Source organism: Delphinapterus leucas, chromosome 5 (genome assembly GCF_059928025.1).
Source record: "Delphinapterus leucas isolate spDelLeu-1000000601 "Yukka" chromosome 5, BTC_Dleu_Yukka2, whole genome shotgun sequence".
Taxonomy (NCBI): domain Eukaryota; kingdom Metazoa; phylum Chordata; class Mammalia; order Artiodactyla; family Monodontidae; genus Delphinapterus; species Delphinapterus leucas.
In genome coordinates, this window is record NC_143133.1 from 65,048,850 (window position 1) to 65,074,968 (window position 26,119).

At 44.1% G+C, this 26,119-nt stretch overlaps 1 protein-coding gene across 11 annotated transcripts in view; it reads right to left on the reverse strand.

The window, feature by feature from the left end:
• APBB2 (amyloid beta precursor protein binding family B member 2) overlaps positions 1-26,119 on the reverse strand; it is a 379,608-nt gene that overhangs the window by 27,918 nt on the left and 325,571 nt on the right. The window contains exon 1 of one of the 11 annotated variants that reach the window (XM_022565517.3): positions 10,267-10,429. The exons of the other annotated variants lie outside the window; for them this stretch is intronic. The gene's annotated coding sequence lies outside the window, so the exon portion shown is untranslated. Of the gene's footprint in view, positions 1-10,266; positions 10,430-26,119 lie in introns of those variants that run through there. 11 annotated transcript variants of the gene reach the window in all.

Sequence of the window (26,119 nt, forward strand, 5' to 3'; positions counted from 1 at the left end):
CACCACTTACCATAGCATTGAGGGCACCATCTCCCTCCACCTCGAGCCTGCCCCTCTGCACTGCCCCACTATCAAAACCAGTCTTTGGAGGCAATTTAGATCATCAGCAAAGGATCCAAAGACCTGGACTCTAGTCTCAGTTTGAGTAAACACTCTGCAAGTCACTTAACCTCAATCTTGGGTTTCTTATCTAAGATCACATGCTCTTGGAATCTCCTAATGCTCAGATTTTTATCAGAAAAGAATTCAAGTGCTTTGACTCTTACAAAAATGAATGGGCAGCATTTCTCTGACTAACTTTTGATTTATGCCAGGTGCTTTTAATTTTTTATTCTTAATAAAAAGCCTGTGCCTAGTATATTTAAGTAACCTTAAGTCTAGACCCCCAAGGACGCGATCTGTTTCTTCCGTGTATAATTATTATTGGCGCCTTGGATATTTGAAATCAGACCCATTACTAGGGATTCACTTAAGGAAATGACATCGATATGTAGCTACCCTGCTTTTTTCCCTGAGGGCAGTACTCAGAAAAATGACACTGAACTTTTAACAAGGTTAATTTGTTTGGGGTTAATAGACACTGCTCGATTTAAGTGTTGAAGAGAAAAACAGCCATAAACAGGGACTTCAGAGAGATCTTTGAAATGTCATTGGAAAAATGCAGCAGGGTCCTAGTGGCCGCTGCTTCACCAATTCGACACCTTGTAATGTGCTGGGGCAGAAACAGCAGCCCAAAGCTGGGCTTCTGCGTGAAGCGCCATTCTGAGAGCAGGGAAGGCTCAATTTAGACTCAGGTGCAAGCTTACTCCCGTCTCACCACACAAGATGCCAGTGGGAAGAATTCAACCCCATGATGAATTCCACACCAGCCTCACACCCGAAGCCTGCCTGATCTCCATGTTCTCGGCGGCTGTTTCTTGGGAAAATGAACGGAGGAGTAACTGGCAATGTTTTCATTAAAATAAGCCTGAAATAACACAACTACTTGGCATGTGTAACCGGGCATCCAAATGAATAGGAAATTCCACACACACACACACACACACACAAAATAGCATAGCAGAATAACAATGTCTACTCCAGCTCTTTGGAAGAGGACGCATCTCCCCAGCACAGCCACCTACTTCTTATGCAATGCACACCGTCTACTTTTCACAAACTGAGCATGTAAAGCGAAGACTTGCCAGGGTACTTCTCGCTCCATGTTTGCAGAACTCTCCGCTTCGTACTACTTTTTGATGCTCGTCTGCCATCACTGAGAGTCTTTTGAGCCTTCTGAGCCCCAGCACAGACCAGCATTACCCACGTGGCAATGAAGTAAAGACATAAAACTTCATGTCATGAAGGCTCTCAAACAAACTCATGAACCTGACAGTCTCTTTTTCCCCAGCTTCAAGTTTTTTGTCCCTGACATTTATTCACTGTCTGCATTTGGTCAAGGCCCTTAGCCTCTTTGTTCTTCAGTCTCCTCGTCTGTGAAACGGGAGCAATAAGTGGTACTACTCATTTCCTAAGAGTGCTGTGAGGATCTCACCCATTAATCCGTGTCAGACTCTCACAGCAGGACGGTGTGCAGTGTGGACCGGATGGGTACACTGAGTAGTGCCGTTACCAACTGAGGGGGAGGACGTCTGCCAAGAGGAAGGTTTCTAACCTCTTTTGGATCATGGAACCTTTTGGACTCTGATGAAAACACTCCAGATAGAAATACATACAGACCCACATTCACACACCATCGCAAGGTGGTGGTGGGGAGAAAGTTCAATAATCCCTGAAACTCATTCACAGACCCCTTTAGAATCCACACCCTGCAGGTGAAAGACCTCCGAACTGAACTCTGAGTGTATGCAAATTTACCATCTGGTGTCTAGTGAGTTTCAGAAAATGCAGCTCAGGGAAAGGTTCTGTCCTTCCCAGAACCAAAGGGCAGCAGGAACACCTCTCTCTGACAAGTGTACCTTCCTTTGCAAAACGAGCATCCTTCCCACCTCCCTGCTCCTGTCTCCCCCTATCCCCTACCCCAGCACCAGGGAGCCTGTTAACTGGTGACTAGCAGACACAGGCCTTAGCATTCCAACTAGAATAAGTGTGAAGTTGTGGATCTAAAGTGGTTTAACGTTATTGAAATTCAAGGCACATTCTTCTAAACAAAGGACTTTCTCATGCCACCAGAGAGAAGACACAATAGTTACCAGTCAGCTTACTAATGAGGCAAAAAAGGATATCTGAGAGCAACCAGGAAATGAGAATTTCTTTTAAGTCCATCTTTGAAGACAGCAAGAATTAAGGAGCGTCTGCTTTCATCTGTGCTGTATTACAGTTAAAAACAAAAACCAAAAAACCTTGCTTCTCTGAATATCTGAGCAAAAAGAGAATATACACACACAACTTATATTGAGTTCTCAAGTGAGAGATAATTCATGCCACATTATGGTTTCACGGTATAAAGTTCAGGGCACAATCAAAGGATAAAATTAATGTAAAATATACCTGAATTGTGAAACCATGGGCTGGCTTCCTTCCTGAAAGTAGAGATGGTAAAACAAAAAACAAAACACTTGATACCCAGAAGGCCCCTATCTGACAAGATTTGAGAACAAGGGAACATTTAAAGACTCTGGTACAGAGCGGGGAAGATGACAGTTCCCCGTACGGGGAAAGTGGTTTCCATGCAAGAAGTGCCACGAGGGCACCAACCACTGGCAGGGTACAGGCCAGGCTCTGAGTTAAAACCACGGCAAGCCTGTGGGTGAATTTCCTTCAACTCCATGCACCCAGTCTCACGGAGGGCCTCTTGTGGGGAAGACACATTCTTAAATCTGTTTCTGAATTTTCAAGAGGCTTTAGGGCTATACCTATATAGCCAATCCCCATTCCTTTGTGCAGACAGAAGGAATACTAGTACAGATAACACAAAAGGCCAAAAGACATTTGGCCTCCACTTACATTATGGAAACTTACATGTAGATACAAGTATCCCTAATACTCTGTAGACTCAATAATACCTACACAAAAATAGACATCAACACTAGAATGACTGATTGCTAAACACAAAATAACACCAGCGGTTCCCATTTTATTCAATCTGCCACCCAGCCAGCCAGGCTCTGTTCTTGGTGCACATTAACGCCAAGCCACACAATACCCTTGAAGGGGAGCCTCGCGACTCTCATTTTATGAGAGAATCTAAGGTTCAAAACCCCCAAGCTAGAAAGTGGTGGATCCACAGATGGGAGACAGGTTGGCCTGGCTGGTCTCGCCTTTGCTCTGTGTTTTGGGGGCACTGAGCCTGCCTCCTTCCCAATGAATGGGCTCTCCTCAGGACCTCACCCCTTGATGAAGAAAAGTGGCCTCAGCTCTCTGCTCCTGTCTCCATCCGTATTGGATGCACCACAGCTAGACCTGGTGACAAAAAATTGTGTTGTGGGACTTCCCTGGTGGAGCACTGGTTAAGAATCCGCCTGCCAATGCAGGGGACACGGGTTCGAGCCCTGGTCCGGGAAGATCCCACATGCTGTGGAGCAACTAAGCCCGGGCACCACAACTACTGAGCCTGCGCTCTAGAGCCCGTGAGCCACGACTACTGAGCCTGCATGCCTACAGCCCGTGCTCTGCAACAAGAGCAGCCACCGCAGTGAGAAGCCCGCGCACCGCAATGAAGAGTAGCCCCCGCTCGCCGCAACTAGAGAAAGCCCGCGCAGCAACGAAGACCCAATGCAAGAAGGGAGGGAGGGAGGGAGGGAGGGAGGGAGGGAGGGAGGGAGGGAGGGAGGGAGGGAGGGAGGGAGGAAGGAAGGAAGGAAGGAAGGTAGGGAGGAAGGAAGATCTCCTGGTATTAAGAAATTGTTTAAAAAAAAATAAGTGCTGTGTTTGGTCTAAATAACTTTGCAGGGCAAAGGCTGAGGACTTCATTCTTTACACAGCAGACACTTACCCTGTTGCTCCCCTGCTTATGACTCTTCCCCCACCCAACCCCACACTCCCCATCTAACTTTCTGACCTCACTTCCTGCCTCACCCATCCTTGCTGGGCTCCAGCCATACTGTGTTCACAAACACGCCCACCGCTTCTGCCTTGGAGCCTATGTGCTCACTGTTCCTGCTGCCTGGACACTGAGTCCCCCAGATCTCCCATGAAGGACTCCTTGTCATCATTACCTCCAGAAGGACCACCCAGTCACCACCAACCCTCAAGGCATCTAAAACTACCCTGCTTATTTGTTTACTGTCTGTCCTTCCTTCTGCCCCACAGAAAAGTAAAATCCGCGCGAACAGCAACGTTTCTGCCTTGTTCACTCACCACCATGGGTAAGTGTTCACTCGTCACTGCCTGGCACATAATAGGTAATCAATAAATGTTTTTTACTAAATAACTAAGTAGCATAAACAAAGGTCTTCCTCCCTTATTCCTGATCATGTTGGTAAGAGAATAATGCCGTGAATAATAGGGACTTGGCTGGATTTCTTTTTCTACTGCTATCGTTTATTACAGCCAGCACTTTAATAATGGCTTTAGTTCACATTCTGTTCTCATGTCAATGAGAAATAATGTTAATAAAACATATATTTTATCTGAATGGGCAGGAAGCGAGTTCTTAGAAGATTATTAATCTCTTGTGACTCAATTTGAAAGCAAAGCAAATCTATACTCTGATCATCTCCAGCAGAAACGTTTCCAGAGCCCCCAACTAGGTTCCTTCTTTCGAACATTTGTCTAAATGAAAAACGGTTCCTCTGCTCCTAAAGAAATCAATATATAAATTTCCCTTGTACATTGATTTCTATCAAGAGTTACTGAATCCCCAGATACTCTTCTTTATCTTTGTACTCTAAGAGAAATAAACTTTTGTTTATCATTTAGAGAAAAGACCCCAGACAACACATTTCCATACACGCAGAGGCAGAGGAAGTACGGAGAGCTGGACTATATATAAGGCCGCACAGAGCATCCCCCCAATGCCCCCCGCATCCCCAGCCGGGAGATGCTACACTGTCTGAGCAGGGGTTAACTTCTGGATACAGTTTGAAAGAAGACACATCGTTCCTGTTCGATGAGGTTACTTCTTATACACAGCTAGCCTCCTTACTCCATAATCTTTTTTCTTTTCCCTCAAATATAATAAATCTTTAAAAAAATAAAACCACAATCCCATCACAGTAGCATCCTGTTTTTACTGTCCGTGTTCACCTTCCTTTTATGGTCCATATGTCTTCACACTTGACAAACAGAATTAACATGCCATCTCGAAGAAGCTCAAGCGTGGGTTCAGGGACGTTCAAATGACGGTCTGCCACAGAAGTACCCCTACCAGCCTGACCTTCTTCAGGAGTGCTCTCTGGAGACTGGTTTTCAGAGCACCATAAAGCTGCCCAAAGGTGACCGAGCCTTCTTGCTTCCAAAGGACAAGATCTCTATTTCAGTTGTCACTGTGGTTTCCACTCAGGTCCTCCTTTACATCAGGGGTCGCAAATGATGGCCCCAGGACCACAGTCCAACCACCCGCTGTCTGCTTTTACAAACAGAGTGTCACTGAACACAGCCGTACTCCTTCATCTCCTACTGCCTAAGGCTGCTTCTGTGCCAGCGTGACAGCGCTGAGGAGCTGCAACAGAGACCACAGAGCCCCAAAGATTTAATATCTGGACTTCCACAGAACAAGTGTGGAGCCCTGCTCTAGATGTCGGCCTGATTCAGAGGTGCAACACACAACATGGACCAACAGCGAGACTAGGACCAGCTCAATGACTTGCGGAGCCCAGTGCAAAATGAAAACGCAAGGCCCTGCGTGAAAAAATTATTACGAATTTCAAGATGGTAACAGCAGAGCAGTGAACCAAGTGTGTACTAAACCCGTTGCGACGGGCTGAGATGGTGGAATAATCCTTCTTACAGGTGACAAACTCCAGGGCCAGCTGGAAACTATTCCACCCAGAAGCAGGAGTAAGAACTCTTCCAATTTGCAGCTTTACAATCAAAATATCTTTTGCTCAACTAAAATGCTACATGGGTGCCCGAAATGAGAACCAGAATCAATACGGGTCTCTGCTCCAGCCATTTGATTTTGGAAGAGTCACTAGCAGGCTATGACTCTTCTTAGAATGTTTTTCTTTTTTCTTTTTCGGGGGGTGCGGGGGGCTGGATAAAGAACAAAACACACTGGACTCCTTGAAAACAGCATTTTCCTGTAACCTGGCAAACAGATGCATGCTTTGATGTGACAGAATCAGGTCAAATCAGCCCCGATTGTCAACGTATTCTCTGCAGCTGCTTTTCCTCTATCATAATTACGTCAGCTGTCATAATTTATTCACCCCCAGACTCACACGTTCCAGGCTAACACGTCCAGGCTTCCAGATCAGAAGGGATGGCAGCCCAGGTCACTTCTGCCCCTTCTCATCTGCCTAAAATTCTGACTGCAGGAGAAATATTTTCTGCAAACCCAAACCAAAGATGGTTTCAAAACCAGAGTTAACTGACAGAGACACTGTAAGCTTTCATGTTCACGAATCGGAAGCCGGAAGGAGGGCCCCCCCCCCAAAATCCCATCAGAGACCAAGTATTTCATCTCTCTAGTCTTTAGATACAAGGAAATGGCTTTTCTAGCTCGCAAAATGCACAGTGAATTTCCTGCAAAGTTACTAAGGAATGTTACTCTTTCTGATTTTAAATAGATATAGAACAAGTCTTATTTACAACAGAATATCTGTTGTTGGAACAATGGAGGATACTGTATATGAAAGAAACAACTTCAGATGCAATTATCAACGGTATCTTCTAAATCTGGAAGGAAAGGTAAAGTAATTCCATATGGATTAAAGCTTAAACCTGTCTCCTTTCTTACTTTGATCCTTCATTTTTATGACAGAACAGAGAAAATGCTCAAAGGTCTGATAACCAGTTGAGAAGGAGAGTCAGGGCACCGAAGGGTGAAAATGTCCTGGAAAAGTTGGCCAAATGCACAGCACTCCACTGGGTAGGGCCGCTCATCTGCACTGGAGAATAAGACAGAATTAAGTCAAGGTCTTGGTATAATATAAATTGAACGTGAGTCGCTCATTGCTTAATTGTCCTTATACAGTCATTATTTCTATTAATACATATATCCAACAGAAATAAACAATGAATCTAAAAATCCAGGTACGGTCCTAGGTGACTCCTTGTCCTGCATCTTCCATAGTCAACCCTGCCAGTTCAACCTCCACAACCCGCTTCTCTTCATCCCCTCTGCCACCACTTTGATCTTTCCCGGACCAGGACTCAATAACCGAACCCTCAGCTTCCAGCTCAGCTGCCAACATCCACGCCCCTTAATAGCATTCACTGAGATCTTTCTTCATGAAACAAATTAGATCATGGCACTCCCCTGGTTACCACCTTTCAGAGGTTTCTCATGGCATTACAAAGAAAATTCAAACCTTCAACCATAACCAAAAAGCCCTGTATGATCTCGTCCCCCAGGCCCCAAGCACCTCTTCCACCGCAGCACGTATCACTGGACTTCCCGCTCCGGGCTCCAGCCACCCTGGCCTTCTCTCACATCCCTGAACATGCTGAGCACCCCTCGTCCGTCCTCCTTCCTCCTGCTCCCGTCACACACCCGGCTTCTTCCCAGCTTTCAAGGTCAGCTCAAATGCCACCTCCTAGGATGGGCTGCCCCTTGGTGGCCCCTTTCCCCACCGAGGTACTCTCTCTCTGTTGCACTGTGCTGTTGACCTCACAGCACCCATCATAATCCGTATCATCTTGCTTCCTGAATTGTTTTTCCAGCTTCTCTCCCGCCTCTTTGAACCCTATCTCTCCCACTTCCTCATGTACCTCACGAGGTGCCTGACACACGGATGTTCCACATCTGCTGAAGGGCAAATTAATCTATAGATTATAAATATCAAGTACGTGTGATAACCATAGTTAAACCCTAAAAGCAGAAAATGAAATATTTCACCTACATTCATTCAACAATTCAATTACTTATGGAGAGCGTCCTATGCCAGGTACTATGTTAAGAACAAACGAATTCAAAGAGCTAAGACCTTCTCAGAAATGTCACAGTCTTTATTTAAAACAGGCAGTTGAAAAGGACAAGTTACACTACGATTTAGTATGTTTTCACATGACCCTAGGGATCTGTGGAAAAGTCTGAAAGCCCAGACAAGTAAGAAATTAAGTATCATCAGTACACTCCCCCAAATCCATGAGAAGTAGAGAGTGCATGATAGGGGTTTCCCAACCACGTTCCAGGTCTCTAAACCCAGGAGTCACCTCAACCCCTGGGAAACTGGGGACAGATATAAAGCTTAGCTCAGTCAGTGGTCCAGAATGAAGTTCATTTCCCTGAGGGGCTGTTCAAGATGAAAGCTACCGAGGTGAGACTAGGAGACTGCATGAAGGATAGTTTTTGAAACAGACCGGAATTACCACATCTGAAAAAACAATGCCACTGTTCGAACTCTTTGAGAACTCAGCGTCTCCTGGCCCTTCTTGCAGTCCCAGGCTCCTCTGAGAGGTATCCACAAACAAGGCGAGCATGTTCAAGAAGACAGAGTCCAGCGCACAACGACCCACTGGTCTGATCAATACCTCCATCCTTGGCGCGGAGCTGACTTTGGCCCCATCTGTTTGTACCTACAGCCTGGGCTCAGCTGACCTCCCGGGCAGCAGCTAGCAGCAGCATCCTCCTGGCTCACCTCGGGGTCATCCATACTGCTCCCCAGGGATGCTCCAGTTCAGAGGACCCAAAATGGGTCCTGTGCTAGAACAGTGTGAGTTCCAAGAAAGCAAGAAGGTACTTGTTGCACTTACCATTTGATCATTAGTGCCAATGCCAAGCACATAGCAAGTGTTCAATAAATGCTTGCTAAATAAATTATCCCCATTGCTCAAAAGCCAGGACTTGTTAGAATGACAGAAAAACTCATAAACAAACCAGCAGCGGTCAGAAAGGTGGGTTCCTGACCAAACCGGCACACACAGCCCATGCCTTCACTCTGAGTCAAGTCCGATAGCACTTTCTACAACGACAGTGGCTGATGCCTTGTAGAAAGTCTTTCCCCTACTAAGCTTGTTCTACACATCTCACTTTGGACAACAAAACCGCTGGTAACTTATAAAATTACAGACAAAATTTACAAATACAGATTTAGGGCTGTTCTCCTCACAAAGCATTATGTATCTAACTTCTTGGGAAAGGCCTCAGGACACCTCTGTCCTGAAAGGCTTCACAAAGCAAATAACAACTCAAGGGCAGTGGCAAAGATCTGAACTTTGGGGAGAAAGTGTCAGAGTAAGGCTGGAGGAGAAACTGACTGCTCCACGGTCTAAGGAAACCAGAAAGAGAACAACACGAGGAAAGCAGGCGGAATCCACCATTCATGATACTAGTCAAAGCTAGGCTGCAGCTGCAGTTATAAAGAGAAAGAAAAGACTAATGAGATTGCTCCTCCCCCGCCTCTTCCCACCCAAGGCAGTAATGAAGATTCACAGCTAACACATTAACTGGGGAATCGACAGACATGCCTGGATACAATACTGGTACAGGGAAATAGATAATACACAGAAAAGACACAGATTCCCCGAGAATCCAATCAAGTGTTGTGTTCAATATTTAGATCACGTTTTTCTTAAAAAAAAAAACAACAAAAAAACCCAAACCAAAAATCTACTTTTTTTTTTCAGTGCCAAGAACAAGCACGTGATAAGTTGGTAGCTTTTGGGAATTTGAGACATTTGCGTGGAAGTCCACCAATACTGTAAGTCATCCAACTAAAATTATTTGAAACCGCACAGTCTTTCTACACCAAAGGATATTGCTTTTAATTCAAAAATCGGATTACCAAGATCCTGCAATATTTTTCACTCCTAATGTAGACAAGAGGACATAAACGTGGATTCATCAGAGGGCATGTGAGATGAATGCACTCATTTGCTCAATCATAACACTGGACACAACAGAAATGCCCAGGGTGGACCATCTGAACAGCCCACCCCTGAACAGCTTCCTGCCACCCCGGTAAATTGCATCAAAAGACTCCTCCACCTTCCCTCCATTTCATACAATACTCATCCTTCCCTCCAGCAAGGCAGAAAGACCCCTCCTCAGCCCTCCCGGCCGCCCCGAACCTCGCACAGCACTGACTCCGGGGAAGGGAGGATGCAGCCTTTGTCCCGCGGGTCGGGTCTCCCGGGCGCAAGCTCGGGCGCCCACCCCGCCAGTTACCTCTGCGCTCACCTGCAGACAAAGGCGCGCCGCTCCCTCCCCACGCCCCTCACCTTGGCCTCCCGGGCGGTCCCGGGGCTGGGCGAGGGTGCCGCCCCCGTGCCAGGGACGAGACCAGGTTGCGGTCACCAGCCACCCCGGAGCGGTCGCTCACACCAGCTGCTGTGCGTTCCTTCCGTCTCAAGTTAAAGCAAGTGCAATCCGCGCCTCCCCACGCACGGCCCGCCCGCCGCCGCAGCCCATTGGCTGCTGGAGAGGCACGTGGTCCGCCCCCGCTCCCCGCCCGTCCCCGCCCACCGCTCACTCCCCTGCCAGGTGCCCCCGGCCAGGTGCTCCCAGCCGCGGGGGCCAGGGCCAAGGTGAGCAAAAGAGAGGGGCAGAGTACCCCCATACTGTGCCGAATGTTTCCCTTTTGGGACTTCCAGGACTTTGAAACTTCATCCTAATCCCACCTCTTTAAAAAGCTGACATGCCGGGCCTGGGTTTCCGGTTTCTCTTAACGACCTGCCTGATCGATGCCAGGGAGAGAGGCTGTCCTGCAACCCATAGCCAGAAAGCCTCTGCAATATTACAACTAAGCAGAAGCAAACTGTAGCTTAATCAATCAGGCAGCAAGTTTTGAACTGAGCTGAAAGCAGTTTTTACAGATTCCTTGACAATTTACACGAAGCCCATAACAGTGGTTCACCCCTCCACACCTTCCCTATCCCGGCCTCTCGTAAGGCACCTTTTGTTCACTGTTGACTTAAAGCCAGGATGGCACCCCAACACTGTCATCTAGCTGGGAGCTTCCTCCCTCCCGCACATACTTGGAAGCAGAAAAGTGTCCCCTTGGCTAAACAACAGCATTTAATTAAGAGTGCTGGCCAGCCACTGGCCAACACAGTTCTGAAAGGAAAACCCAAGGTCTCTTACTGACCATATTTTTTGTGTACTGAAAGTACTTCCTTTTCCTGATTATTTCTGGGCAAGAATAAGTTATTCGAGCGATTACAAAATGAAACAGGCAGGGAACATCAGCCATGTTTTCTGCCAAATTCAAAGTTCCATCCCTCCTTTTATAAGGAAAGGAACAGAAAATACAAAATATACATGGAAAATCAAGGGAGTATGTAACTAAAAGGCCTTGTCTGGGTTTAGTAAAACATACCACAGATATACTGGAAGTTCTTTTTTAATGTTCCTGTTTTAAAAGAGGATTAAACATCTCACTCATTCAACATTTATTAAGCTCTTCCTAAGTGCCATGCTCTGTGCTGACAATTTTATATTAGGCTTTTCTGGATAGCGACTGTTTTTCACGGGGGGCATGATTTAATTCACGGTGTATTGAATATATGACCAGTAATACCTGAGTGATTTAGCAGAACTGTTTACAACGAACTGCTCTGGCAACCGCAGCTGTTTGGAACACAGCCAATACTAGAAGTGGGCATGGGAGTGGGCTTGAGTCTTGGGGTTCAGCAGGGGTTCAACAGGTGTCACCTAGTCTGGAGACATGAACTGACTTCACCGGACTGCACCTGTCGCCTTGTCAGAGGGCACCTTTCCTTCCTTACACATAATTCTAGTCAGTTTGGTTATCGGCTTCTCTGCCTACAGCCAAGGGGAAGCCACAAATCAGATGGGGCTGCCAGGTGCCCACTGGTGACAGCACAGTATGACAGCCAAGGGTCTGCTGGCAGGGATGACAAGACCTGCCAACTCTACCTCCTCCTGCTGTCTCAAACTCACCCCCTCTCTCCGACTCCAGTGTCACCACCTAGTGCCAAGCCCCCGGCTCCTCCCATCGGGATGGTCGTAATAGTCTTCTCGGAGTCTCCCTGTTTTCACTCTTGTCCCTGACCGGCTGTTCTCACTGCAGCCACACACATGACCCTTTAGAAAAAGAAATCACAAATCCGAGCATCCACGCTCCTGCTTGCAAACTCTACAATGGCTTCCTGTTAGTTGGAAATAAAGCCCATAATCATTTTCGGGGTCTCTGAGGCCTCCTGGGACCTGGTCCCTATTTTCACTCTAGTCATTGCTGCAACCACATTCCCTCCTCTTTCTGTCTGCTCCAGCCTCCTCTCCTTCCAGTTTCTGGAACATGCCCAGCTACTTCCCACCCCAGAGCCTTTGCACCAACTGTCCCCTACCCCTGAGATGCTCTTCACTGCACTACTCACCTGGCTAATCTGTCTCATCCTTCAGATCTTAGTTTACTTAGCTCCTTGCGAAAAATCTTCCTAACAGTACCACCCATCCCACAACCTCAAGCATCCGGACTCTTCCTGCACAGTCCCCGTCTTCTTCATTTTCTGTTGAGTTTTATAAACTTATAGTGGGGTTTGGTTTTGTTCCTGAATAGTAAAGAATTCAGCCTTGGCCAAAAAGAGGTCTGGCTCTTGCCATCGGCTTCTGGGAGGTAATCTTTAAGACACGAAATGTCATACCTGATATGAGTGTTTTTGTTTACCTGGGGGTCTCGGGTCACGCCAGATAGTCTAACAACGTGATTTAGGGTAGGGGCTTTGGGTCATTTGGCCTTAGTTCCACCTCTTGTGGGGCTAGAGACATAGCTCAGCCACATGGATGGTCAACCATGTCCATGTGATGGAGCCCCCATAAGAAGTCTGGACACCAAGGCTCAGATGAACTTCCCTTGTTGGCAGATACTCTGTGCACACTGTCACACATCAGTGCTGGGAAGGCTATGCTGTCCGTGAGCCCACGGGGAGAGGACAACGGAAGTTCCTTATGTGGCTCTCTCCTGGTCTTGCCCTATGTCCCTCTTCTCTTGGCTGAGTTTAATCCGTACCCTTGAGCTGTGAGTGAGCTCTGTGACTCCTTCTAGCAGATTATCGAATCTAAGAGTGGTTTTGTGGGCTGTTCCTCATATTTTCAGCAGCGAGCACATTTCCTGACACACAGTAAGTGCTTAATACGTTTAATAATCAAATTTAATAAATTACAATTTCTTATGGGTACTTTTGAAATGAGCACATAATCAGCATGTAATGCCTTAACAATTTAAGGAATAGATGTCCATTTCGCCAACTCCTACTTCTGAGTCAAGGTCCAGATCAAACGTCGTCTTTTCCCTGAAGCCTTTCCCCACTCCCTAGGGCTTGCCATCCTTGCCTGTGTTTTCTGGCCCATTGCTCTGCTTTCAGAGCAGTCAGTGGTATTGAAATGTGCCTTCTTGAGAAAGAGTTATGTTAGATCAACTGTGAGTCCCTAGCACTGGGCATGGTGCTTACACAGAGCAGGTATACAAAAGGTGTTTGCAGAATAAAGGCAATTTTTAAAAAAAGGATTTGGTTTATTGAAAGATAGGTTCAGTTATCTGTGAAATCCTGGTACATATTACAGCTCATTCCCTGAAAAATAAGGTAGCTGTTACTGTAGTAACTGAGTATTATAATGGTGTTCTACTCTATTATTTTCTTTTTTTCTTTCTAAAAATAAAAATGTTCCTCAAAATTATTAACCACATTAAAAACCTGACATGCTTTAAATAAAAATATGAAAGCAGATCACCAAACTTTTAAGCACCTGACTCCCTAATTAGAATGAAATATTAGTTTATTTACATAATACATTAAGAAAAAAAAAATCCAAGCCCTAATCTTATTCTCCTCTGTACAAACCTAACTGAAAATTCAAACAGCACACCAATAACCTATGGTGTCCGCAAGTAGCACAGAAAAATCAATTTTATTTCCTTCAGGCCTGTATTTAAACTGGATAATAACGCTATGATGCGCAACAGCCATAATCCAATTTCAATTTATTTGATTAGATGAGTATAAACATTAAATAAGAAACTAATGGGATTGTCGTAACAATGTTCATGCTGTTAACTCACTATAGGCAAAGCATTGTAATTTGCTCCTAGAAAAATGTGCTGCTAGAAAATATATAAATATGGATTTGAACAATCCTTAAATTCCATACACAAAGATCCTTACATTGCCTCACCCAAAGATAAAAGCAGCTTTGAACTTGGAGGCCACTTGAAACTCCCCCTGAATTTAGGATAAGGAAAGCTCCGAACGACTCCTTGAACATTTGAGCTTTTTGTTTTTTTTTTTAAACACTCCTTCGTATCACAATGCAGCATCACTGAGGATATCAAAGCAGCACCCACATTGGTGGTTCTTACATTATAATGTTCATAATAATTGTTAAAATGAAGATGCCCGGGCTCACTCCAAGAGAGTGATTCAGAAGGTCTGGCTGGAGTGACCCCTTGCTCTTTTCACAAAAGCACCCAGAGGATTGGGAGGCAGGTGGCCTGTGAACTGTACACTGAGAAACTGTTTCCAGAGAAGGGGACAGGAATTCTGTGTGGGTGAAGGAAGTCAAATGACACAGATAAAGACAATGGACAATGCGATGCTGTAGCACTTTCTGTGTCCCCCACTGGACTCTGAGCTCCTGGGAGCTCAACCATGCCTTTTTTGGTTTTGTGTCTTTGGGCCCAGGTCAGCACCGAGCACTTACTAAATTAAGTTCATTTGTAGCAAAGTGGCATGCACCCATGCTCTCACCTCCAGGGACATCAAGTGAATTAACCAGGGTGCATTTCTGAGGGTCATACATAATCCTAACAAGGTTATCAACAGAGCAGGGGGGTGTCTGGGCAGGGCCTAGATCAGTGCCTTTCAAACGTCAGTGTGCAAATGCATCCTCTGAGGACTTGTTAGAATGCCAATTCCAATTCAGTAGGTTTGGGGCGCGGCCTGCATTTCTAAAAGCTCCCAGGAGATGCCGATGCTCTAGTCCAAAGACTCCACTTTCAGAGGCAAGAATCCAGAGGTAACTTAGCCAAACATGGTCACAATGATAAAGAAACAGCAAAAAAGAATGCAACCCTCAGATCTACAGTGAACCTGGCAATGAAAGCCAAGGAGTGGTGGACCAAGAGTAATATTTCCCAACTTATTTTAAAGGACTGTGTACTTGATAGTTGCTCTTGGAAGAATCCATAACGTGCATTTGTAAAGGAAAAGCCCCACTGCCCCACAAAACATCAGATGCAGCAGAAGACTTGCTTGCACTTACACAAGGGTGTGACCTCTATTCTAAAAGACCTCCAGGTTTTACTACAGTGTCTCTTTTAACTCAGCTCTAGAGAACATTTTTTTTTTTTTTTGCGGTACGCGGGCCTCTCACTGTTGTGGCCTCTCCCGTTGCGGAGCACAGGCTCCGGACACGCAGGCTCAGCGGCCATGGCTGACGGGCCCAGCCGCTCCGCGGCATGTGGGATCTTCCCGGACTGGGGCACGAACCCGTATCCCCTGCATCGGCAGGCGGACTCTCAACCACTGCGCCACCAGTGAAGCCCTACCTAGCCCATTTTCTTTATGCAATATTCAGCAGATGGAACCTCCTACTACACAAAAGACAGTGGGCAACTCCCCGGCACTCAGTGTACTTTAAAGATACTTGACTTATCCCTCCTCCCCCCACCCCGGGCCCCCCTCCCCGCCTGACAGTTCTCACGTTGCCAACTGCTCCGTGGTGGGCAGTGAGCACAAACCGTTACCCTCGAGGATTCAGGATCCTAACAGAACCGACACAACACTCAATTCTTAAAATGCGTCTGCTCAACCATCTTCCTTCTCAGCCCCAGGGCTTGCTCTCTCTGGGACACAGAGCCGCAAGGTGGCGCAGGGGCAATGAAGGCAGGAGGATGAAGACACCCCCAGACTGTCCTCATGCTCACTCAGCAGGGACACTGGAGGGCCAAGGGAAATGCATGTTCGCCATGCACTTCCATGATTAAAATGAGAGAAAAATCATGTTTGTGTTTTGCATTAGAAACTCTACCTTAAATTGATACTAAATCCATGGCTGGGAAGGTGGGGCAGGGGTAACAGGGTAGGAGCTGGTAGAGTGAAGCCAAGAGAAGTTCTTGAAATAAATTATGTTTTCCTTCATCTCGAGCCCACCACTGCTCTGGTTTATGTCCCTATAGTTTTGTCTTTTCCTAAATATCACATACATGGAATCATATCATATAGAGCTTCTGAATCTTGCTTTTATCACTCAGCATAATTTTGGGGCAGGAAAGGATAAATTTTATTATAAGGCCCAACATCTTTTTTCTAACTTTCTTTTTTTAACTTCCAGTTTTATTGAGATATAGCTGACATACAGCACTGTGTAAGTTTAAGGTGTATAGCATAATGATTTGACATATACATCATGAAATGAGTACCACAGTAAGCCTCATACAGATACAAAATTAAAGAGATAGAAAAAAATTTTTCCGTGATGAGAACTCTCAGGATCTACTCTCTTAACAGCTTTCATATATGACACAGAGCAGTGTTAATTTATCATGTTGTACATTACACCCCTAGCACTTATTTATTTATCTTATAACTGGAAGTTTGTATGTTTTGACTGCCTTCATCCAATTCCCCCCTCCCTACTCCTCCACCTCTGATCTCTTTTTCCTATGAGTTTGTTCGTTGGTTTTTGAAGTATAATTGACCTACCACACTATGTTAGTTCCTGTTATACAACATAGTGATTAGATATTTCTATATATTTCAAAGTGTTCACCAGGATAAGTCTAGTTACAATATGTCACCACACAAAGATATTACATAGTTATTGACTATACTCCCCACACTGTACATTTCATACCCCCCAACTCATTTATTTTGCAACTGGAAGTTTGTACCTCTTAATCTCCCACACCTACTTCTTCCCCACCCTCCACACTCCTCTCCCCTGAGGCAACCACCTGTTTGTTCTCTGTATCTATAACTCTGTTTCTGTTTGGTTATGTTTGTTCATTTGTTTTGTTTTTTAGATTCCACATATAAATAAAATCTTTCGGTATTTGTCTCTGTCTACTTATTTCATTTAGTATAATACCCTCTAGGTACATCCATGTTGTCACAAATGGCAAGATTTCATTCTTTTTCATGACTCATACTCCTTTGTATGCATATATATGTACCATATCTTCTTTTTAAATTTTATTTATTTATTTTTGGCTGCGTTGGGTCTTCATTGCTGCACGCGGGCTTTCTCTAGTTGTGGCGAGCGGGGGCTACTCTCCGTTGCGGTGCATGGGCTTCTCATTGCGGTGGCTTCTCTTGTTGCGGAGCATGGGCTCTAGGTGCGCGGGCTTCAGTAGTTGTGGCTCACGGGCTCTAGAGCACAGGCTCAGTAGTTGTGGTGCACGGGCTTAGTTGCTCCGCGGCATGTGGGATTTTCCTGGACCAGGGCTCAAACCCGTGTCTCCTGCATTGGCAGGCGGATTCTTAACCACTGCACCACCAGAGAAGTCCACACCATATCTTCTTAATCCATTCATCAACTGATAGACACGTAGGTTGCTTTCATATCTTGACTATTGTAAATAATGCTGCAACAAACACAGCAGTGCATATATCTTTTCTGATTAGTGTTTTGTTTTCTTCAGATAAATACCCAGGAGTGGAACTGCTAGATCATAGGTTAGTTCTATTTTTAATTTCTTTAGGAATTTCCATACTGTTTTCCATAGCTGCTGCACCAATTTACATTCCCACCAACAGTGCAAATGGTTCCCTTTTCTCGAAATCCTTGCCAACACTTGTTATTTGTTGTCTTTTTGATAACAGCCATTCTGACAGCTATGAGGTGATATCTCACTGTGGTTTTGATTTGCATTTCCCTGATGATTAGTGATGCTGAGCACCTTTCCATGCACTTGTTGGGCATTTGTATGTCTTCTTTGGAGAAAAGTCTATTTAAGTCCTCTGCCCATTTTTAAATTGGACTGTTTTTTTGCTATTGAGTTATAGAAATTATTTGTATATTTTGGATATTAACCTGTTATCAGATATATTGTTTGCAAATATTCCCATTCAGTAGGTGGCCTTTATTTTGTTGACAGTTTCCTTTACTGCGCAAAAACTTTTTAGTTTGATTTAGTCCCACTTGTTTATTTTTGCCTTTGTTCTCCTGGCCTGAGAAGACATATCCAAAAAAAAAAAAAATGACTAAGACCAATGTCAGTGAGCTTACTGCCTATGTTTTCTTCTAGAAGTTTTATGGTTTTATGTCTTACATTTAAGCTTTAATATAGTTTGAAGTTATTTTTGTACATGGTGTGAGAGAGTAGTCTATTTTGATTTTTTTGCATGTAGCTGTCCAGTTTTCCCAACACCATTTATTGAAGAGGCTGTCTTTGCCCCACTGTATATTCTTGCCTCCTTTGTCATTGATTAACTGCCCATATAAGTATGGGTTCATTTCTGGGCACTCTATGCTGTTCCATTGATCTATGTTTCTGTTTTTTGTGCTAGTACTGTTTTGATTACTGTAGCTTTGTAGTATAGTTTGAAACTAGGGAGCATGATATTTCCAGCTTTGTTCTTCTTTCTCAAGATTGTTTTGGCTATTAAGCGTCTTTTGTGTTTCCATATAAATTTTAGAATTATTTGTTCTAGTTGTGTGAAAAATGCCATTGGTATTTTCATAGGTATTGTACTGAATCTGTATTTGCCTTGGGTAGAATAGTCATTTTAACAATATTAAGTCTTCCAATCCATGAACACAGTATACCTTTCCATTTGTTTGTGTTGTCTTCAATTTCTTTCATCAGTGTCTTACAGTTTTCCAAATACAGGCCTTCTGCCTCCTTAGTCAGATCTACTCCTAGATATTTTATATTTTTTGATGCAATTGTAAGAGGGGTTGTTTTCTTTATTCCTCTTTCTGATAGTTTGTTGTTAGTGTATAGAAATGCAACAGATTTCTGTATATTAATTTTGTATCCTGCAACTTTACTGAATTCATTGATAAGCTCTAGCAGGTATCTGGTGGCATCTTTAGGATTTTCTATGTATAGTATCATGTCATCTGCAAACAGTGAGTTTTACTTCTTTCTTTCTAATTTGGATCCCTTTTATTTCTTTTTCTTGTCCAATTGCTATAGCTAGGACTTCCAATACTATGTTGAATAAAAGTGGCATGGAGTGAGCATCCTCCTCTTGTTCCTGCCCTTAGAGGACATGCTTTCAGCTTTTCACTGTTGAATATGATGTTAGCTGTAGGCTTGCCATCTATAGCCTTCGTTATGTTGAGGTATGTTCCCTCTATGCCCACTTTATGCAGAGTTTTTATCATAAACTGATGTTGAATTTTGTCAAAAGCTTTTTCTATATCTATTGAGATGATCATATGATTTTTATTCCTCAGTTTGTTAATGTGGTACATCACATTGATTGATTTGCAGATACTGAACCATCCTTGCATCCCTTGGACAAATCCCACTTGATCATGGTGTATGATTCTTTTAATGTATTGTTGAATTTGGTTTGCTAATAATTTGTTGAGAATTTTGCATCTATGTTTATCAGTGATGTTGGCCTGCAATTTTCTTCTTTTGTGATATCTTTGTTTGATTTTGATATTAGGGTGAGGCTGGACTTAGCATAATTGTTGAGTGTATCAGGGGTTCATTCCTTTTCATTGTTGAGAATTTCATGTATGGATATACCATTGTTTGTTTATTGATCTACCAGTTGATGGGTATTTGTGTTGTTTCCAGTTTGGGGCAATTATGAATAAGACTGATAATAAGAAAACAAACAACCCAGTTTTTTTAAATGGTCAAAAAATTTAGACATACACTTCATCAGAGAAGACAAAACCAGAGAAAACCAGAAGGTTTTCATAAGCACAAAAAGATAACCCATATAATTATTTGTTAGAAAAATGCAGATTAAAACTATGAGTTACCACTTCACACATTTTAGAATGCTAAAATAACAAAAGCCCACAAGCAAACAAAAACTTGGCAATACCAAGCGCTGGTGGGGATGCTGAGCAACTAGGACTCCCTGACACTGCTGGTGGGGATACAAAGTGGTACAGTGACTTCAAAATGCAGTTTGGCAGTTTCTTATAAAATTAAGTATGCCATTGCCATGCAACCCAGCAATCTCACTCCTCGGTATTTACCCAAAAGAAGTGAAAACTTATGTTCTTACAAAAACTTGTATGTGAATGTTTATAGCAACTTTATTTATGGTTCATGATTAACTTCCCTTTTAAGATGTAGAGGCAATTGGGGCTTCCCTGGTGGCGCAGTGGTTGAGAATCCGCCTGTCAATGTGGGAGACACGGGTTTGAGCCCTGGTCTGGGAAGATCCCACATGCCACGGAGCAACTAAGCCTGTGTGTCACAACTACTGAGCCTGCGCTCTTAGAGCCTGCGAGCCACAACTACTGAAGCCCGTGCTCCTAGAGCCCATGCTCCACAATGAGAAGCCACGGCAATGAGAAGCCCGCGCACTGCAACGAAGAGTAGCCACTGCTCACAACTAGAGAAAGCCCACACGAAGCAATGAAGACCCAACGCAGCCAAAAATAAATAAATTAATTAATTTAAAAAAAGATGTAGAGGCAATTGTCTTTTGATGGGTTTCCTAAAACTCCTTTGGTTTATTTTAGTTTTCCAAAGTTCACAGACCTGGGCATCTCAGTGATCTTTTAAAAATAATTAAAAGATTACAAAATAGAACCACCTACTTCCTTGGTGGTCACGAACTTCTATTCTTAGGAGCTCGCTGTTGAGTCTTCATCCTAGAGGAGAGTTTAAACAGGAGCTCACCTTGTTATTGCCACTTCCAGAGCCAGGAAGCATAAAAAGAAACAAGGTGGCATTCTGACCCCTAACTGTTCTTAACCTTGACTCCCTCCTTCACCCCACTTTGCTCATCCCCCAAAGAGATACCAGCTACATCAGGGGCGTATGGAAAGTAAAGCAGATAAAATGTGCCAGCATTCTGATCCTTCAATGTTGAGTTTAAATAAAAACATCATTTATAATTGCTAATATTTGTCTTATCTTCATGTTCAACTGGAAGCTCCTAATTGGGAAGGACTGTGGCTTTTTGGGTCAATTCTGGTACATCACTGAGCATAGGTGTATTTGTTTTTAATAAAAAAAGCTTTATTGCAACACAGCCACACCCATTCATTTATATCTTGTCTACGGTTACTTTTGCCTAACAGTGGTAAAGTTGACTAGTTGAGACAGAGACAGAACGACCCATACAACCTAATGTATTTATTGTCTGGCCTTTTATAGAAGAAGTTTGCTGACTCTTGATCCAAGAGAATGGCCCATTTAATCATTCGATTAATATGAATTGTTAGTGTACTATTTGTACAGCATTGTATAGCTACAAATTACTAACATTTGTGTAGCATTTTATATCTTCAGGTATGAACAAACATCTGCTCATATCAATCATTTCGTTACAGAATCCCATTAGCCCTATTAAGTCGGCTATTATTATTATCACCATCTCCCTTTACAGACAAAATAGGCTCGGAAAGAATGAATGAACTTATTTATAAGCGGTGAAGCCAGAACTGGAACCTATCTCGTTTCTCCAAATCTTCTGCTCTCATCACAAATAAATAAAATGTAATTAAATAAAAATACAGCACACACAGCAAGCTGATTAGTTAGTAGACAAGCTAAGATCACCTTGGACTTTCATCTGCTTAATGCTCCACTGAACTCTTTCAATTAAAGTAACTTCCACACAAAGTTCACATGTCCTCTGAGATGATGTCCCCACTTACCCTTATCACTGACACTTTTAGAGATCGCTTAACCTACCAAAAACCGCTCTTTGTTACAAACTCTATTCCTTGTATACATATCAGTTAATTATATTCATTAATTATCAGAGTTGACTCAGGTTTTATGGGAACGAAAGCTTAGGCAATTTCTGGGGACTTCTTTAAGAAAATGAATACAAAAATATCTTCCTTTTGCAAATTTTACAAAAACCACGTGCACTTCTCAATAGGCCCCCTCCCCAGGGCCTTGAAAGGGGCCCTACATTTTAAGCTTCATTATCATAATAGTAAATCCTCCTCTGTGTATTATCTTTCCCCCTAAAGAAAGGAAACTCATATAATCCAGGTTGAGTTCCTAGCAAAGAGCAGAGCCTTCTGACTGAGCAGACTAATCATTTAAATCTGCCAACCCCATCACTTTTTCTTAAAGCCACAAAACTGAAAGCACTACGCCTATTCTCAGCAAATTCTCCCTTCAGCCTAGAGCAGTGGTTTTCTAAGTGTGGTCCGTGGATGAAATTAGCCTCACTTGGGAACTTGTTGCTACTGAATCAGAAATTGTGAGGATGGGACTCAGCCGTCCTTGTGTTTACAGAGACCTACAGCTCATTCTGATGAGTACTCAAGTTTGAGCATCACTGCCTATTAGGCCATACATTCCACTCTCTCCACTCATGTAGAAAATTTTTTGATGGAAAGAGAGGAGACTGTATCATTTAAGCAAGTTCATAATTTCTCTTTAAGAACAGAACAATCAGGCTTCCCTGGTGGCGCAGTGGTTGAGAGTCCGCCTGTCGACGCAGGGGACACGGCTTCGTGCCCCGGTCTGGGAAGATCCCACATGTCGCGGAGCGGCTGGGCCCGTGAGCCATGGCCGCTGAGCCTGTGCATCTGGGGCCTGTACTCCGCAACAGGAGAGGCCACAGCAGTGAGAGGCCCGTGTACCAGAAAAAACAAAAACAAAAACAAAAAAACCCCCAAACAATCTAATCATCAATTTTAACAGTAAGTGTTCCTAGTTTTAGAATTTTGGAAACTACGACATGTGAGATGCGTCAGGATTAACCAGGAGGAGAGAAGCAAATGCTCACAGCTCAAAGTCTACTTTGATGACTTCTGAGTGCACTGATGATAAATTTAAATGAATTCATGACTTATTAACTGAGTGGTGGAAAATGTATATTTAAACACTCCTGATATAGTCAGAAGACTGAATCAGTAATTCCAAACTCTGAATCATCTTAGAAGTTGAAGGAACTTCCCACAAAAGACCCAAATTACTTACCTCAAGCAAAATTCCTTATTTTCAAAGAGTAGGAGTTGGACCAAATTGGTCCTTTTAACCACCAATGAGCCATTTTATTATTTTAACCACCAAGGACCCCTTATTTTAATATATATTTCTTATACAAATAACAAGCTAGCTTGATTTGTCCCCATGCCACTTTTCTCTGTTAATCAAAGGTATACTTAGCCACTACTCATAACTTCTGATCAGCATGAGCTAACCAATGCTGCCACCCTGAGCTGATGTATTTTCATTCCCGCCAGAAGCAAAGACCCTTACCGTTTTAGCTGGCCCGCTTATTTTGCACAAATGCGTGGTTTTCCCTTTGCCCTCTCCTCACCTACAAAATGCAAATAATAAAACCTGCCTCCTAATGCTGTTATTAAGAATTAAAATTTAAAAAACAAAACAAACAAAACCAGATATAATGTGATTAGCACCGCCTCTGGTGGATGGTGGGCACCCAGATATGGCAGTTGTGCTTCCCATGATTATGAATCAGGCTGTTAGAAATCTTGAAATGGGCTCTCTAGTGCACACCTGTGATCCCCTTTTCTGTAAAACACCACACCACCCCAACCTATGTGGCAGCAGCAGGCCCCCGGGTGACATCTTGTATGAAGTGACCTGGCCAGTCAGTCTGACCAGGATGGGCACCTGGTCTATGCTGGGTATGAGTCTCTTCCCTTAGGAATTTGAAATTGAGAGACTACACTCCAAGACTGGCTGGAAAAGAAATGTACGGGGTCATTTTCTACCATAAGAACTAAGAAGCAGAGACGAGAACAAAGCCAGGAATAGAGGTGAAAGATAGAAGTGATCCTGATACTACTTCAGACCCTGTTCTGTCCTCTTGGCCATCCCCCTGCCTCAGGGTTCCAGAAGACACCCTAATCGTCTTTTGCTTAAGATCACTCAAGTCATTTTCTGTTGCCTGTGATCAATGATCTTTCACTCCACCCCACACTGTGGTGGAACCCCATGAGGACTGAGGTCAGTTCCAACTTGGTGATGTATGACCCCAAAAGCAGTCACTGGCTGTGAGGATGGCTGTTCCTCTGCACGCGTCATGCAGCCACATCTTCCAGTATGTGGGAGTCAAAAAGGAAGGGGGCCCTTAGGCAAGACATACATTGTAAATTCAGACTAATTAGAGTCGAAGATACCAGCCCATTCAAAGCCTCCGTACGTAGAAGGAGAGATTGAGTGAAAAGGGTTTCATGCTGGAGTCTGTCACCCACCAGCCGTGGCATCCTGGTTAACTCACTTCACCTCCTGAGTCTCAGTTTCCTCCAGAGTTTCCTCTGAGGTGTATGAAACAATGATGACAATAGCAACAGCAACAATAATAATGACAGTAAATGTTTACATAGTCTATCGGTCGGGGCACAATGATGAACACAACAACTGCTCTAAGTATTTGAAGCAGATGGAATTTAATGGAATTGGTGACATGGGTGATGGAAGAGTTGAAAAGCAAACAGGAGACAGGGAGGCACTGAGAGATCAGCAACAGCAGGAAACTGAAGGGCCCAAGGAGGTGGAGGCTACCCAGCAGAGTCACAGCCACGGCGGCCTGTGCAGAGGAGGCTGGAGCCCTGAGGAGACACAGCCTGGAGGTAAAGAGAGGGGAGAGGAACCATGGCTTCCCTTCCTCCTGCTTTCACCGCTTCCAGTGGCCAAACCCAGGCAGAGGCTGGAAACACAGCCTGCAGGGGCAGAGGCCAGCAGGGGAGGTCGGGAATGGAACTGAGGGCAAAAGGACCAGGGCTCTCACTATGTATGTGCCAGACACTGTTCTCAGCTCCTACCAAGAGTAACCCAGTTACTCCTAGGTGGTAGGCAATGTAATTCTCTGATGAGGAAACAGAGATACTGAGGGGGTTACATAACTTGCCCAAGGACACATAAATACTTGGTGAAAGGGCTGGGATTCAAATTTTAAAAATCCATTTTAGGGCTTCCCTGGTGGTGCAGTGGTTGAGAGTCCGCCTGCTGATGCAGGGGACACGGGTTCGTGCCCCGGTCCGGGAAGATCCCGCATGCCGCAGAGCGGCTGGGCCCGTGAGCCATGGCCGCTGAGCCTGCGCGTCCGGAGCGTGTGCTCCGCAACGGGAGAGGCCACAACAGTGAGAGGCCCACGTGCCGCAAAAAAAAAAAAAATCCATTTTATTCCTTCCGGTGGTGTGGCAAACAAAAACAAAAGGCCACATTGTAGCCAGCACTATGTGTCTGTTGTTAGACAATGCAAATGTTTTAAAGATTTAATATTCAAACACTGTATTTATGCTGTTTTACCCACAAATGAATGTACGGGGTGTTCTTGGTCCTTTTGAGCACTGTAAACTGCTCCATGCCGGGAGCTGCTACAAACTCGGAGCCCTCCTGATTCACAATCAGGTACTGAAAACAAGTTTTCCCATTGCATGCATGGTCACAGCACTCTAGAACAATTCTCTCCTTCCTTTCTTCCTTCAATAGATATTTATCAAGAAATCACCAAATTTCAGACATGTTGGGTAAGTACTGAGAGTATTCGATATTTGACCCCCTCTTTTTTTTTTTTTTTCAGTTTTTACCTTTCCTGTATCAAAGTTATTGTTAACCAATGACTCTGGGGAAAGCCAACTGTGTAAGGGCCTAGATGAAGTAATAATTCCAATAATTACTTGTTCAATACTCATGCTGTGTCATGCCTATGTCCTATTCCATGGCCATGGCAGACATGACTAACAGATCACAGAACCCCTCACCCAAGCCTGGATCTGGTTTCCTGGCTCTTCTCCACCCAGCATTTCAGGCCCTTCATGTCATGAGAGCCAAGATGGTGAATAACCCCTACTTACTAACCTAGCATTAGCATAAACATTTCCTAAAAATAAGGCAAATGTCTAAAGGGACTGCTTTATAAACAAACTAGGCTAGAATTTTAGATTCTGAAGGCAGACAATGAAGTATGTAAAACCACAAAAGCGTTTGAGAAAAAAATTGGCTTTGGTATTTCTTTCTTTAAACTTTTGCAT